Here is a 15,419-nt window from a genome sequence, read left to right as displayed (position 1 = left end):
GATCAGCTCGGTGCTTTGTGACCACCTAGAGGGGTGGGATAGGGAGGGTGGGAGGGAGGGAGATGCAAGAGGGAAGAGATATGGCAACATATGTATATGTGTAACTGATTCACTTTGTTGTAAAGCAGAAGCTAGCACACTATTGTAAAGCAATTATACTTCAATAAAGATGTTTAAAAAAAAAAAAAAAAAAGATACCACAAAAAAAGAAAATTACAGACCAATATCTCTGATGAACATAGATGCAAAAATCCTCAACAAAATACTAGTAATCCAAAAATACATTAAAAGGATCATACACCATGATCAAGTGGGATTTATCCCAGGGATGCAAGAATTTTTCAATATCTGCAAATCAATATGATACACCACATCAACAAATTGAAGAATAAAAACTATATGACCATCTCAATAGGTACAGAAAAAGCTTTTGACAAAGTTCAATACCCATTTGTGATAAAGACTTTCCAGAAAGTGGGCATAGAGGGAAAAAACCTCAAGGTAATAAAGCCCATACATGACAAACCTACAGCTAACATGCTACTCAATGGTGAAAAACTGAAAGCATTTCCTCTAAGATCAGGAACAAGACAAGGATGTCCACTCTCACCACTTTTATTCAACATAATTTTGGAAGTTTTAGCCACAGCAATCAGAGAAGAAAAGAAATAAAAGGAATCCAAACTGAAAAAGAAGTAAAACTGTCACTGTTTGCAGATGACAAGATACTATACCTAAAAAATCCTAAAGATGCTACCAGAAAATGACCAAAGCTAATCAATGAATTTGATAAAGTTGCAGGATACAAAATTAATACACAGAAATCTGTTGCACTTCTATACACTAACAATGAAAGATCAGAAAGAGAAATTCAAGAAACAATACCATTTACCATCACATCAAAAAGAATAAAATACCTTGGAATAAACCTACCTAAGAGACAAAAGACCTGCACTCTGAAAACTATAAGACACTGATAAAAAAAAATCAAAGATGACACAAACAGATAGAAAGATATACCATATTCTTGGATTGGAAGAATCAATATTGTTAAAATGACTATACTACCCAAGGCAATCTACAGATTCAATGCAATCCCTATCAAATTACCAATGGCATTTTTCACAGAACTGGGACAAAAAAGTCTTAAAATTTGTAGGGAGGCACAACAGACCCTGAATAGCCAAAGCAATCTTAAGAAAGAAAAATAGAGCTGGAGGAATCAGGCTTCCTGACTTCAGACCATACTACAAAGCTACAGTAATCAAAACATTGTGGTACTGGCACAAAAACCAAAATATAGATCAATGGAGCAGGATAGAAATCCAGAGATAAACCCACGCACCTCTGTTCAATTAATCTACGACAAAGGAGGCAAGACTATGCAATGGAGGAAAGACACTCTCTTCAGCAAATAGTGCCAGGAAAACTGGACAGCTACTTGTAAAAAAATATGGAATTAGAACACTAACACCATACACAAAATAAACTTAAAATGGATTAAAGACCTAAATGTAAGACCAGATACTATAAAAGTCTTAGAGGAATACATAGGCAGAACACTCTTTGACATAAATCGCAGCAATAGCTTTTTCAATCAGTCTCCTAGAGTAATGGAAATAAAAACAAAAATAAGCAAATGGGACCTAATCAAACTCAAAAACTTTTGCCTAGCAAAAGAAACCATAGACAAAATGAAAAGACACCCACACAATGGGAGAAAATATTTGCAAATGATGAGACTGCCACAAGATTAGTCTCCAAAATATACAAACAGCTCATGTGGCTCAATACCAAAAAAACAAAGAAGTCAATCAAAAAATAGGCAGAAGACCTAAACAGACGTTTCTCCAAAGAAGACATACAGATGGCCAAGAGGCACATGAAAATATGCTCAACGTGGCTAATTAGAGAAATGCAAATCAAAACTTCAAAGGAATATCACTTCACACCAGTCAGAAGGACTCTCATCAAAAAATCCACAAACAATAAATGCTGGAGAGGGTGTGGAGAAATGGCAACCCTCCTACACTGCTGGTGGGAATATAAACTGGTACAGCTACTATGGAGAACAGTATGGGGGTTCCCTAAAAAAAAAAATAGAGCTACCGTTTGATCCAGCAACCCCACTCCTAGGTATATATCTGGAGAAAAACATAGCTCAAAAGGTTACATGAACCCCAATGTTCACTGCAGAATTATTTACAATAGCCGATACATGGAAGCAACCTAAATGTCCATGAACAGATGAATGGATAAACAAGATGTGGTACATATATACAATGCAGTATCATTCAGTCCTTAAAAATAATGAAATAATGCCATTTGCAGCAACATGGATAGACCCAGAAATTATCATACTAAATGAAGTAACTCAGGCAGAGAAAAACACATATATGATATCGTTTATATGCAGAAACTAAAAAAACTGATACAAATGAACTTATTTACAAAATAGAAACAGACTCATAGACTTAGAGAACAAACTTATCTTACTAGTGGGGAACAGTGGGTGGTGGGATAGATTGGGAGTTTGGGATTGACATGTACACAGTGCTATATGTAAAATAGATAACCAACAAGGACCCACTGTATAGTACAGGGAACTCTGCTCAGTATTTTCTAATAACCTAAATGGGAAAAGAATTTGAAAAAGAATAGATACATGTATATGTATAATTGAATCACTTTGCTTGTACACCTGAAACTAACACATCATTGTTAATCAATTATGCTTCAATGTAAAATAAAAATTAAAAAAATAATTTTTATTATATAATAAGAATGTTTCATTTTTTGACACTTTTGTAACTTCTGAGGCTCTCTACTTATATTTGATAATGATTTCAACTTCTGTGATGCATCAGTGCCTTTGGTAGTTAGGACTGTAAGAGATAAGAGGATGCGTGGGTTATGACACTGGAGAATAAAGACAGCTAGAGCCAATATGGATTTTTCTGGTGCAAATTGAAAATCTGAAATTTCATAGATGGAATTCACAAATGCAAAGTATTTTTAGTAAAAGAGCTAAGGTGTGCCTATGCCAGGGACTGAGATGATTATGCTCTTTTGTTTCCTTTCCTTCAGAGATTGTTATTTTTTACTAAAGGATTTTGAATGCTTCAGGTGTTTTGGCTCTCCTCATGATTAGCCCCTTTATTGAGTTTAGGGTGGGTATATGACTTTTTTACATCTTTCTTCTGGTGAGTCAATCTGTCTGCTAAGTAGATAGCTAGGGGCAGCATTCAAATCCTACCTTTTCAGGCAAAGGGTGTGAATCTACATTTTTCTAGCTGAAATTTTCCAATACAACCTAGAAAGTCTGTTCAGGCCTTCATTGCACAGAGTCCAGTGGTGTGTTGGTAAGTGCTTAACAACCGGCTCTCCAGGAAAAAAATTAAAGCCTTGATTTGTAGTGTTTTCAGATTTCCATGGAGTAAATATTTCTTACCTGACCTATTTCATGCTACCAACAGGTTGTTATGAAGCATGGAGTTGGGAAGAAATGTGCACTTTCAGTTCCCTCGAGGCAGGTAGACGTGACTCCAGCACACCACCAAATAGTCCCTCACCGGGCTTCCCTGGTGGTGCAGTGGTTGAGAATCCGCCTGCCAATGCAGGGGACACGGGTTCGAGCCCTGGTCTCGGAGGATCCCACATGCCGCGGAGCAACTAGGCCCGTGAGCCACAATTACTGAGCTTGCGCGTCTGGAGCCTGTGCTCCGCAACAAGAGAGGCCGCCATAGTGAGAGTGGCCCCCGCTTGCCGCAACTAGAGAAAGCCCCCGCACAGAAACGAAGACGCAACACAGCCATAAATAAATAAATAAATAAATAATTAAAAAAAAAAAAAACTCCCTCACCTCTGCAAATGAGCACTGAAGAGAGATTTGGGTTAAAACTACCACTTTTCACAGCTTACTCTCTATGAAGAGGGTTGCTATAGAGGGCAGAGCTCTCTATAGGTCTAGGCTAATGTGCAATTTATATCATATCAATGTGTCTCATGCCACAATCCTCACAGCTGTCTAATGTGTAAGAATGATATTTGATCAAATGCTCAAAGACTAAAAAGATAAAAAAGAAGAAAGAGATAAATTATTTTCCTTCTTCATGAAGTAATAGCATCTAAAATGAAGAGCAATGTCACTCAAATTTAAGTTCCATTGTTGCAAATCTTCATGACAGTTGAATTTATATAGCTACTAAAATGACCATTAAAGTACATTGCAAATTATATCATAGTATATAAATGCTCAATAAAAAGTTTTCTGTGGACCAAGTCCCAAATCCCAGTCATCCACTTGCAAGAATGGTCACCCCGTTTGAGATATCATACAAATTATGTTCCAGCATTAGGAGCAAGCAGTCAAAGGAGGTTTGTTTTTAAGCCTGTCTACAACTCTATGACTCAATTTGCATGTCAGGTAACATCCTTTTCATAGATTAACTTCCTGGAAATAATTTGTAGACTTTAGGAAGACCTTAAAATTTATATGCTGAATAGGAAACAATTATACACCATATATTGCAGAGAACAATGAAAATGAAACCCCCAGAATCACAAATAAGCTTAGGTTTGAGCAAGTTCTAGAAAATTCAGTATTGTTCTTTTTGTTCACTTAAACTTAGCTAAGGACTTGATAGCAGGAATGATTCTTTTGACACCCTAGATATGTCCTTCCCAATCCAATCTTTTCAGGATATCAGGAACAAGGGATTGGAATTGGTTGGCTCATGCTTGACAGAAAAGTTGAGAAAATAATTTCTAGAAACTAAATTTAATTTTTTCTTCTCCAGAATTCCTTATCTCTAGAAAGTTTGAATACCAATAAAGCAAATTAAAAGGTGAAAATTATTGCTATAGTTGAAAGTCTTTGTAACTAAATTTCCTGATATTTTTCTTTACAGGATTTTGGTTTTATCTATAAACTTAAAAGGCCTTCCCCATACCAAGAAAGAGAAATACTCATCTGTGTTAGTTCTTTTGTGTTTTCTTTTTCTTTTAAATCTTTAATAAACCTGAAGTTAATTTTGACAAATGTGATGGTTAACTTTATGTGTCAACTTGACTAGGCCACAGGTTGCCCAGATATTTGGTCAAACATTATTCTGGTGCATATGAGTATGTTTCTATGTATATGAGTATTTCTATGAGTATGTTTTTGTTTGAGTTTAACATTTAAATTGACAGAATGTAAAGCAGATTGCTCTCCCTAATGTGGGTGGGCCTCATCCCCTCAGCTGAAGGCCTGAATAGAATAGAAACACTGACTATCCCTCCAATAAAAGGGAATTCCTTCTGCTTGACTGCTTTGAACTGGGACATTAGTTTTTTCCTGCCTTTGGATTCCAACTAAAACATTGGCTCTTCTGGATCTTGAGTTGCTGGCCTTTGGACTGGAACTATATATATTGTTGGTCCTCCTGGGTCTCCAGCTTGCCAACTGCAGATCTTGGCACTTGTCAGCCTTCATAATTGTGTGATTTAATTGCTTACAATAAATCTCTCTCTCTCATTCTCACTCTCTCTTTCCTACATATCTATATCTGTATTTATAAATATACATCTCCTATTGGTCTTGTTTTTTTTTGAGAACCCTGACTAATACAACAATTAATAAGGATCTAACTTTGTTCTCTACTACCACAATTTAGTCAGTTATCTCAACATCATGAAAATCCTATTTTAATTTGACTTGATTTACAGATTTATATTCTATTCCATTAATCTGTGTCAACATAGACCTTTATCAGTAACACATTATTATTGTTTTTATTTTATATTTTTAAATTTTTATTATTTTAGCACTCTTTTTTTTAACATCTTTATTGGAGTATAACTGCTTTACAATGGTGTGTTAGTTTCTGCTTTATAACAAAGTGAATCAGCTATACATATACATATATCCCCATATCTCCTCCCTCTTGCATCTCCCTCCCACCGTCCCTACCCCACCCCTCTAGATGGTCACAAAGCACTGAGCTGATCTCCCTGTGCTATGTGGCTGCTTCCCACTAGCTATCTATTTTACATTTGGTAGTGTTTATATGTCCATGCTACTCTCTATAAACAATAAATGCTGGAGAGGGTGTGGAGAAAAGGGAACCCTCTTGCACTGTTGGTGGGAATGTAAACTGATACAGACACTATGGAGAACAGTATGGAGGTTCCTTAAAAAACTAAGAATAGAACCACCATATGACCCAGCAATCCCACTACCGGGCATATACCCTGAGAAAACCATAATTGAAAAAGAGTCATGTTCATTGCAGCTCTACTTACAATAGCCAGGACACGGAAGCAACCTAAGTGTCCATCAACAGATGAATGGATAAAGAAGATGTGACACATATATACAATGGAATATTACTCAGCCATAAAAAGAAACAAAATTGAGTTATTTGTAGTGAGGTGGATGGACCTAGGGTCTGTCATACAGAGTGAAGTAAGTCAGAAAGAGAAAAACAAATACTGTATGCTAACACATACATATGGAATCTAAAAAAAAAAAAAAGGTTCTGAAGAACCTAGGGGCAGGAGAGGAATAAAGACGCAGACGTAGAGAATGGACTTGAGGACACGGGGAGAGGGAAGGGTAAGCTGGGACGAAGTGAGAGAGTGGCATGGACATATATACACTACCAAAAGTAACATGTTATTTTAATCATGATCACTTGACAAATGTTTAATATTTAGTAGGGTTTGTCCCAATCAGTTCAAAAATTTTTATGCTACTACAATGAAATAAAGATGGGAGCTGGGCTAAGGTTTGACAAATAGTATGCTTTTCTACCTAAAATGAGCAAAGACATGGCTTTTCAATTTTTTCCTTCCTTCTTTCCTCCGTCCCTTCTTTTCTGCCTGCCTGCCTGCCTTGGAACACTTTCTTCAAGATAAAATCTACAGAATTCAAACACAAATTGCAGGCATTTCAAATGGAGCTGCTCTGGAAGGTCAAAACTCCCTTCACTTCTGCCTTCCCCCAACTAACCCTCCAGATGTTTCTTTATGTTCCAGGAAGCCATGTTGAAAAACTGCCTTCTTAAACTTTTATTTGCAGTCCCAAGGTATGTTTTTATTCTTTGTATTTTCACAAATCATGGCATTTAAATGGCACTGTTAATATCATCATTTACCTAATGCATTTTCAATGTCCTCTTTAATTCTTCCAAATCAGTGGAAAGGCAAGATGAAAAGAGATTTATAAAAATTGCTGTGTATTATGTTACCTCCTAACTGAGCGGTTTATTTACTTACTAAATGGCCCTACATTTATAGTCAACTGTCATCAACAGACAACACATCAAAAGTAAACTTCAATTTCACATTGCAGAGGAGGTGATTCTGATTTAAATGTTGTTTATCATAGAGAATATGTTATTAATCCAGTTTATGGGAAGATTATGCCATTTAATTTACTTTTAGAGAGAGGAATATGCTTTCATGAGAAACTGCATTAGCTATTAGAAAAGTAATATAGCTGCTGGCCTGTGCAGTTTCCAGGAAGCATGAGCACATTGTATTGACAAAAACAAGCCAGATTTTTTTCTGGTGTGATTTGATGAAAAGAGCACTGGACTGGTAATGTGGGCTAGGTTTAAGACCTGATTTGACAGTAACAAGCTGTGTGATTGTGAGGAGACAGTCATGTAACATCTCAGGGTCTCTGGTGTCTCACTTATAATATGAAGTGATATATGAATATCATAAATATATGATAAATTTTAATATATAATAAATATATAATAAAATTTATATTTATATGTAATAAATATAACATAAAATCTGGGAGCCACAATCTTGTAAGAACTTATGCTCAAGAGGAGCTACTTTCATTGTCCCAGCTGTCCTGATATAACCAGGGAAAATGAAAATGGCCTCAGTAAAGTCACTGTATAGAAACAAGAGGGAGCAGAGCCTCCTTTTGGGCTAACTTCATGGGTGTGTGTGTGTATGTGTTTGTGGTGGAGGGGGAGTATGTGTGGTGGTGGTACCAGTTTGAAGATCCAACAGGTGAGAGTTCATAATTTTTAGAGTGAGTCATAACAGGGTTAAGTTAAACTCAGTTTATAGAAATGTCATAACATTCAGTTTATTTTTAGAACGAGAACTATATAATTCCAGGAAACCACATTCCTTGGCGGCAAGGACTGCACTTTGATCACTCTTGCGTAGTAACTCCACCTGGCCGTATTTGGGAATCTTGACTGACCATGACTCACAGATTTTCCTGGGTGGACCCAAGTTTATTTCATGCCATTAAAAATTATAAGAAATTCTGTAAAGTATAGATAGCAGTGATGTGAAGAGCCATTTTAGCCCTCCTTTTATTTCTGTATATTAAAATAATACATATTAATATTCATTTATAATAATTCATTTCTGTTTCCAAACCATGGGTCAACACTATCTTGATTTTCTTTTTTTTTTTTTATCTTGATTTTCAGTTCTGAAAACCTAAATGTCTTTCTAATTTCTCCCCTAAATGTGAAAATCTATGTGTTGAACCCAAGGGTACTGCTGGAAGCAGCAATCATTGCCATAGTACACTTAAATAGGCTTTGGGAGTTCTAGGTGCCCGAATGTCAATTACAAATATTTGATTTTGGCCCAGAGGAAAATTTGTGTTTTCACCCAATTCAAGACCTTATTCATGTTCATCCACCATGGGACAAGCATTATATTCAGGCGCTAGAGACACAGAAAATAAAAAGGCAGTCAAGAAATTCATTTTCAGGAGTTTATTTGGTCCATCTTTTATTCTTTCTCCAAATTACGGAGAGGCAAAATTTGTGCATCATCATGTGTCTTCCTGTCTTTTCAAGCCTGATCTGTTTGGGAGTGAGCTTCTAGGGTTCTTACAAAACCTTTCAAGTCTGTTTACCCACCCCTAGGGTGTCCCATTCAGGCCTGCTATATGGTAAGTGGTCTACTTCTGAAAGTCTCTTCATTACTCTCCCATTTATCAGACCTGCTTCATGTGTCAGCCAATCAACAATCCCATTTTAATGAGTACCAGTGATGACTATCACTAAGGTTTAATGTGTTTTTCTTTCAAAGAATATCTGACAATTCAAAGAATAACATAGAATGTCTTTCACATGGAATAGGCTGGTGGATGTGAGAATTAGGGGCAAAAACCTTCCAGACATCCCTCAGAGCACCATGTGGACAGCTATTATCTCTATGGATGGACATATCTAGTTGTAGCTACAGTTCTGCAGTCCATTTCAAATAAATTTTAGGTAGAGGTGAGGAAATCAGAAAAAGCAGTTGGTATGTAATGTCACCAATAGACAACTGATTGAATTTTTTTTCATTTTCCTACTCAGAGTTTAGGCATCACATGAATAGGGCATTAATCTTTGCTAAAATTTGTCATCATTGCTTCTTGACACCACAATAAAAATTAAAATGTGAAATTTTCTGTATGTATGTATTTATGACTCACTCTCTCTTTTAAAAGTACATTTCCTAGACTTAAGGGAGTGGAGAGTGAGGAAGGGGTTGGTGGTAGCTGAATTCCCAAGATGAGAGATGCAGCCATACTTTTTTTTCATAATGTTATTTTGATTTATTTATTTCCTAAAGTGTAATTGACAACACTGTAAGATATTTAAAGTGTACAATGTGATAACTTGGTGTATGTATATATTGTGAAGGAATTCCCCCCTTCAAATTAATTAACACATCCATCACCTCACATATTAATTTTTTTTTTTTAGTGAGAATATTTAACTTCTACTCTCTTAGCAAATTTCAATTATACAATACATGGTGTTATGAACTATACTCACCATGTTATACATTAGATTCTCAGAACTTATAACTGAAATTTTGTCCCTTTTACCAATATCTCCCTATTTCTTCCATCCCTCAGACCCCAGCAACTACTTTTATAACTGCTGTTCCTATGAGTTCAGCAGTTCAGCTTTTATTTAGATCCTGCATATTGTGATACCACGTAGTATTTGTCTTTCTCTGTTTGGCTTATTATAGAATAATGCCCTCCAGATTTATCCATGTTCCTTCTTTTTTAAGACAGCATAATGTACCTTCATATATATATCACATATATATATATATCATATTTTCTTCATTCATTCTTCCATTGATGACTTAGGTTGTTTTCATACCTTGGCTACTGTGAGGACTGCTGCAATGAACATGGGTGTACAGATATCTCTTAGAGATAATGGTTTCATTTCCTTCAGATATATACCCAGGAGTGGAATTGTTGGATTATGTACTAGTTCTATTTTTAATTTTTTAAGGAACCTCCCTCTGTGTACATTCCCACCAACGATGTGCAAGGGGTTCCTTTTTACCACCAGCATCTGTTAACTCTTGCTTTTTTTTTTATAACAGCTATCCTGACAAGTATGAGGTAATATCTTGTGGTTTTGATTTGCATTTTCCTGATAATTAGTGATGTTGAGCACCTTTTCATGTACCTGTTGCCATTTGTATGTCTTCTTTAGAATACATAATCAGGCCATTTTCTCACTTTTTAAATTGGGTTATTTATTTTGCTATTGAGTTCTATGAGTTCTTTCTATACTTTGAATATTAACTCCTTATTGATTGTGTGGTTTGAAAATATTTTCTCCCATTCCATCGGTTGCCTTTTGATTTTGTTAACTGTTCCTTTGATGAGCAGAAGCTTTTAAGTTTGATATAGTCTTACTTGTTTCTTTTTTATTTTGTTGAATATGCTTTTAATGTCGGAAACAAAAATTCGTTGCCAGGAACAATGTCAAGGATTTAACCTCCCATATTTTCTTCTAGGAGTTTTACAGTTTTAGGTTTTACATTTAAGACTCTAATCCATTTTGAGTTGATTTTTGTGTATGGTGTAAGAAAGGGATCCAGTTTCATTCATTTGTTTGTGGTTATCCAGTTTTCCCAACACTATTTATTAAAGAGACTATCCTTTCATAATTGTACATTTTTGGCACTTTTGTCGTAAATGAATTGAATTGACCATATATGCATGAGGTTATTTCTGAGCTCTCTATTTTGTTCCATTGATCTATGTATTTGTCTTTATGTCAATACTATACTGTTTTGATTACTATAGCTTTGTAATATAGTTTGAAATTAAGACGTGTGATGCTTCCAAACATCTTTATGACCATTACTTTGAAATCTCTATCAGGTAAATTATTAAGATCTATTTATTTCATTAAGATCTGTTAATGGAGATCTATCTTGTTCTTTTGTTTGGAACATATTTCTCTGTTTCTTCATTTTCCTTGACTTCTCTATGTTGGTATATGCACTTCAGGTAAAGTAGGTATCTTCCCCATTCTTGACTGAGTAATCTCAAGTAGGAGATTAACCTCATCAATCACCCCTGCTCAAGCTCCTGGGTGTCTCTCAAACCTTTGTGATTGTCCAAGCTGCCTTCTTTGTTCATAGCGGTTCCTGGTATTGGAGGGTGTGCCAAGATCCATCCATGTTCCAAAGGGACGAAGTGTACTCAGCACCTAAATGAAGGCTGATTGGAAGTTGGATGCTGAGGCAGCAGCTGGGAAAGTATGTAGTTAAGCCCTTTCCAGGTAGAAACTGTGAGATGGATGTTTTTACTTGCTCTGTCTGTATATAGCCATGGGGGCATGGTGGTGGTGGTGGTGTTGTGTGTGTGCTCCTGTGCCTGTTAAGAACTGCTTATTTGTTTGTTCTGTAGGACTCATAAATGGAAGTCTCACTGGCTATCAGAGCCAGGTGATCTGGGGCTTATCCCTTGGGTATCAGCCACAAAAGGTGGGCACAGATATGTGTACAAGCTCCTTCCAGGGAGAAAATGGAGACATGGAGTGGGATAGAAGGAGGAGATGGGGGAAGTATCAGTCACCTTTTCCTGTCCCTGGGGAAGATCAAAGCTAGCCCCTAGGTGTGTGCTAAATTAGATGCCTGACCCTCAAGCAGTAGCTTTCAAAGTGTGTAGATGGACCTCTTTCAGAAAAGACCAGGAGGTGGACATTTTTACCTGCTTCCTCTGTGCTGAGTCCTGGGGGAATAGCCACAGCAAGTGCTCTGCACTCATTAACAACTGCTTGTTTGTTTCTTATAGTCTTGTGGGTCTTGTGGACATAAGCCTCACTGACTTTTCAGAGTGAGGTATATTGGGGGACTATCCCTTGAGTGGGATTCTTAAAAGTTGGGGTATGAAATGTGTTTTCTAAACACTTTACTCCTCAAGAGAAGTTGGGAGTTGGGAGTTTTCTCTTGATTACATGGTGCTGTGATGGAGTTTATGGCTAGAGTGCGTCTCAGCCTTTACTATTGGTTTTGATATGGGTATTTTTTCCTTTGCCCAATATATAGGAGTTGCTCAGCTAGTTTCTGGGTTTCTTTCAGAGGTAATTGCTTTGTGTGTAGCTGTAAATTCATCATGTCCATGGGAGAATTGGAGTTCAAAAACCTTCTATATTGCCATCTTGGTTGACCCTTCTCTACATTTTTTAAAATCAGTTAGGAATTCAAGGACAAAAGGAAAACTGGTGGCCATGGACTACGGCTGTTCTGACTTCCTTTAAAAATTCCTGGAGATCACAGCTGGGAGAGCCTCTGGTCTATTCCTTTTCTTTTATAGGTGCTGGAACTGAATCTGATAGCAGTGAAGTGACTTGCCCAAGGCCTACTTCTTCTGGGAGATTCTCTGCTCCCTTTACCCCCTTGTCTTTCTTCTTTGTGCTTCCACAGCACCTTTTACATACAGCTGCTGGACCATACATCCTTGTATGCATTCATGTATCTGTCACCCACCCAACTGTAGGCTCTCTGATGAAAGAAACCACATCTGAAGATATGTATTTGCCACAACATGAGGATCCAATATTTCTATAGGAAAGAAAGTGTATCTTGTGGTTATGTAGGTGGTCTTCAGAATGCCTAAAATAATGCTGTCTTAATTTGGAGAATTGCTTGGAGAAGTGGCTTAGGGAGTTGTCTAGGAAGGGAGTTGTACATAACACTTTGAGGTCAATGACTCCAGAAGAAGACAGCCCTTACTTTCCATCCTCTATCTTTGCTATTTCTTTTTCACCCTGCAGATTTTTTTCTCTCAAGGAAGTATTCAGGTAATGTTAATGTGAATAATATCCTATAATTGAGTAGACATTTTTCATAAAGGAAGAGACAAAAAAAAACTACAATGCTCGTTGAAAATTGGATGAAATAAACCATGCCATCATGTATATTTCTTTACTATTTCAATAGGTCAGACTAAGCCAGGCTCTTTGTTGAAATGTAATAAAAATTGCAAATAAGTAGCAGCACAGAAATCCCTACAATGTTGAAGGAACACTGGCTCTGCCAGAAAAAAAAATCCAAGCTTTTTAGGCCATTAATCTAAATAACAACCATAATCTCCTTTGAAAATCCTTATCCAAATACAACTCTAAGTGTGGCAATATTTTATGTTTATATGCGTTCAGAATCTCTGTAGATCTGTCATTGAAATGGTAAAATTAGTATTAAGATTATATATAGAATGCATAAAATTAGCAGTAATAGTAATGATAGTTAACCTTTATTGATAGTTTACCACGTAAACTTTACATATGTAAAGTATGTCAGACACACTTTAAACATGTATGTGTTAATTCATTTAATCCTTGCAACTTCTTCTGTATGAACTGATGTTATGCTCTATTTCACAGACCTGGAAATAGAGGTAGAAAATGGTAAAATAACTTGCCAAGGCCTACAACTTACATGTGGGAAAGTCAAGATTAGATTTTAGGCCAGCACTATTCAATAGAAATATAATGTGAACCATCTATGTTATTTTAGATTTTACAATTATCCATATTAAATAAAAGTAAATGAAATAGGTGATATTAATTATAGTTTAAGTCAGTATATCAAAAATAGTTTCATTTCAATATGTAGGTAATATAAAAATTACTTACATTCCTTTCTTTTGTATTGTTTTTGAAATCTGGTATGTATTTTACACTAATAGGACATCTCAATTTGGACATTAAATTTTCATTTGAAATACTTGATCTGTATTTAGATTTTATGAAATTTATAATTGAAAATGTAGATTCACACACCCAAATTGTTCTAAATGTCCTTGAATATTTCTAATTCCTGAATTACAGTATATAATTGAGTATCTTTTTAAATTTATATTTAATTAAAATTAAGTAAAATTAAAAAATTCAGTTCCTCAGTCACACTAGCCACATTTTAAGTGCTCAGCAGCCCCATTTGGCCTTCCTGTATTACTGCACAGAACTAGGCAGTCTTCCTCAAGAACACTTGCTCTTATCTAATAAATAAATTGTTAATAACGAGCTGTTGAATTGATATTGAACCACTATGCTATGCTGTCAAATAAGACAATAGAAGTCTTCATTTAATTGCATTCGATATTCATTTAACAACTACTTTTCAGGACCATGCTAATGTAAGTTGCCATTAATGTTAAGGTAACGTTAACCATTAGAACCTACACTTTTTTTTTTTTAAACATCTTTACTGGAGTATAATTGCTTTACAATGGTGTGTTAGTTTCTGCTTTATAACCAAGTGAATCAGTTATACATAAACATATGTCTCCACATCTCTTCCTTCTTGCGTCTCCCTCCCTCCCACCCTCCCTATCCCACCCTTCTAGGTGGTCACAAAGCACCGAGCTGATCTCCCTGTGCTATGCGGCTGCTTCCCACTAGCTATCTATTGTACATCTGGTAGTGTATATATGTCCATGACACTCTCTCACCCTGTCACATCTCACCCTTCCCCCTCCCCATATCCTCAAGTCCATTCTCTAGTAAGTCTGTGTCTTTATTCCCATCTTGCCACTAGGTTCTTCATGACCTTTTTTTTTTTTTTTAGATTCCATATATATGTGTTAGCATACGGTATTTGTTTTCTCTTGCTGACTTACTTCACTTTGCATGACAGACTCTAGGTCCATCCACCTCACTACAAATAACTCAGTTTCGTTTCTTTTTATGGCTGAGTAATATTCCATTGTATATATGTGCCACATCTTCTTTATCCATTCATCTGTTGATGGACACTTAGGTTGCTTCCGCGTCCTGGCTATTGTAAATAGAGCTGCAATGAACATTTTGGTACGTGACTCTTTTTGAATTATGGTAGAACCTACACTTCTAACTGCTAGACTGGCTGGATGGACTCAAGTCTTGGTTATATTACTTATTAGCAATATTGTTTTAGCAAGATAAAGAAGAAGACATAGCTTAATAACCAAAAGGAATAGTCAAGTGGGCACCTAGAAGAAGGTCTGATCAAGGTGACTATTTCTCCACAGGCACAAATAAAACCCAGATAGGGACTATTTTTGAATCATTATCTTTTTCTTAAAAAAAAGATCATAGCCACATCATTTGGCACCCTACTATATGTTTATTAGCAGGCCTTAAATAAACATG

The sequence above is a fragment of the Eubalaena glacialis genome, chromosome 10 (genome assembly GCF_028564815.1).
Source record: "Eubalaena glacialis isolate mEubGla1 chromosome 10, mEubGla1.1.hap2.+ XY, whole genome shotgun sequence".
Taxonomy (NCBI): domain Eukaryota; kingdom Metazoa; phylum Chordata; class Mammalia; order Artiodactyla; family Balaenidae; genus Eubalaena; species Eubalaena glacialis.
Note: the sequence above shows the minus strand (reverse complement) of the source record.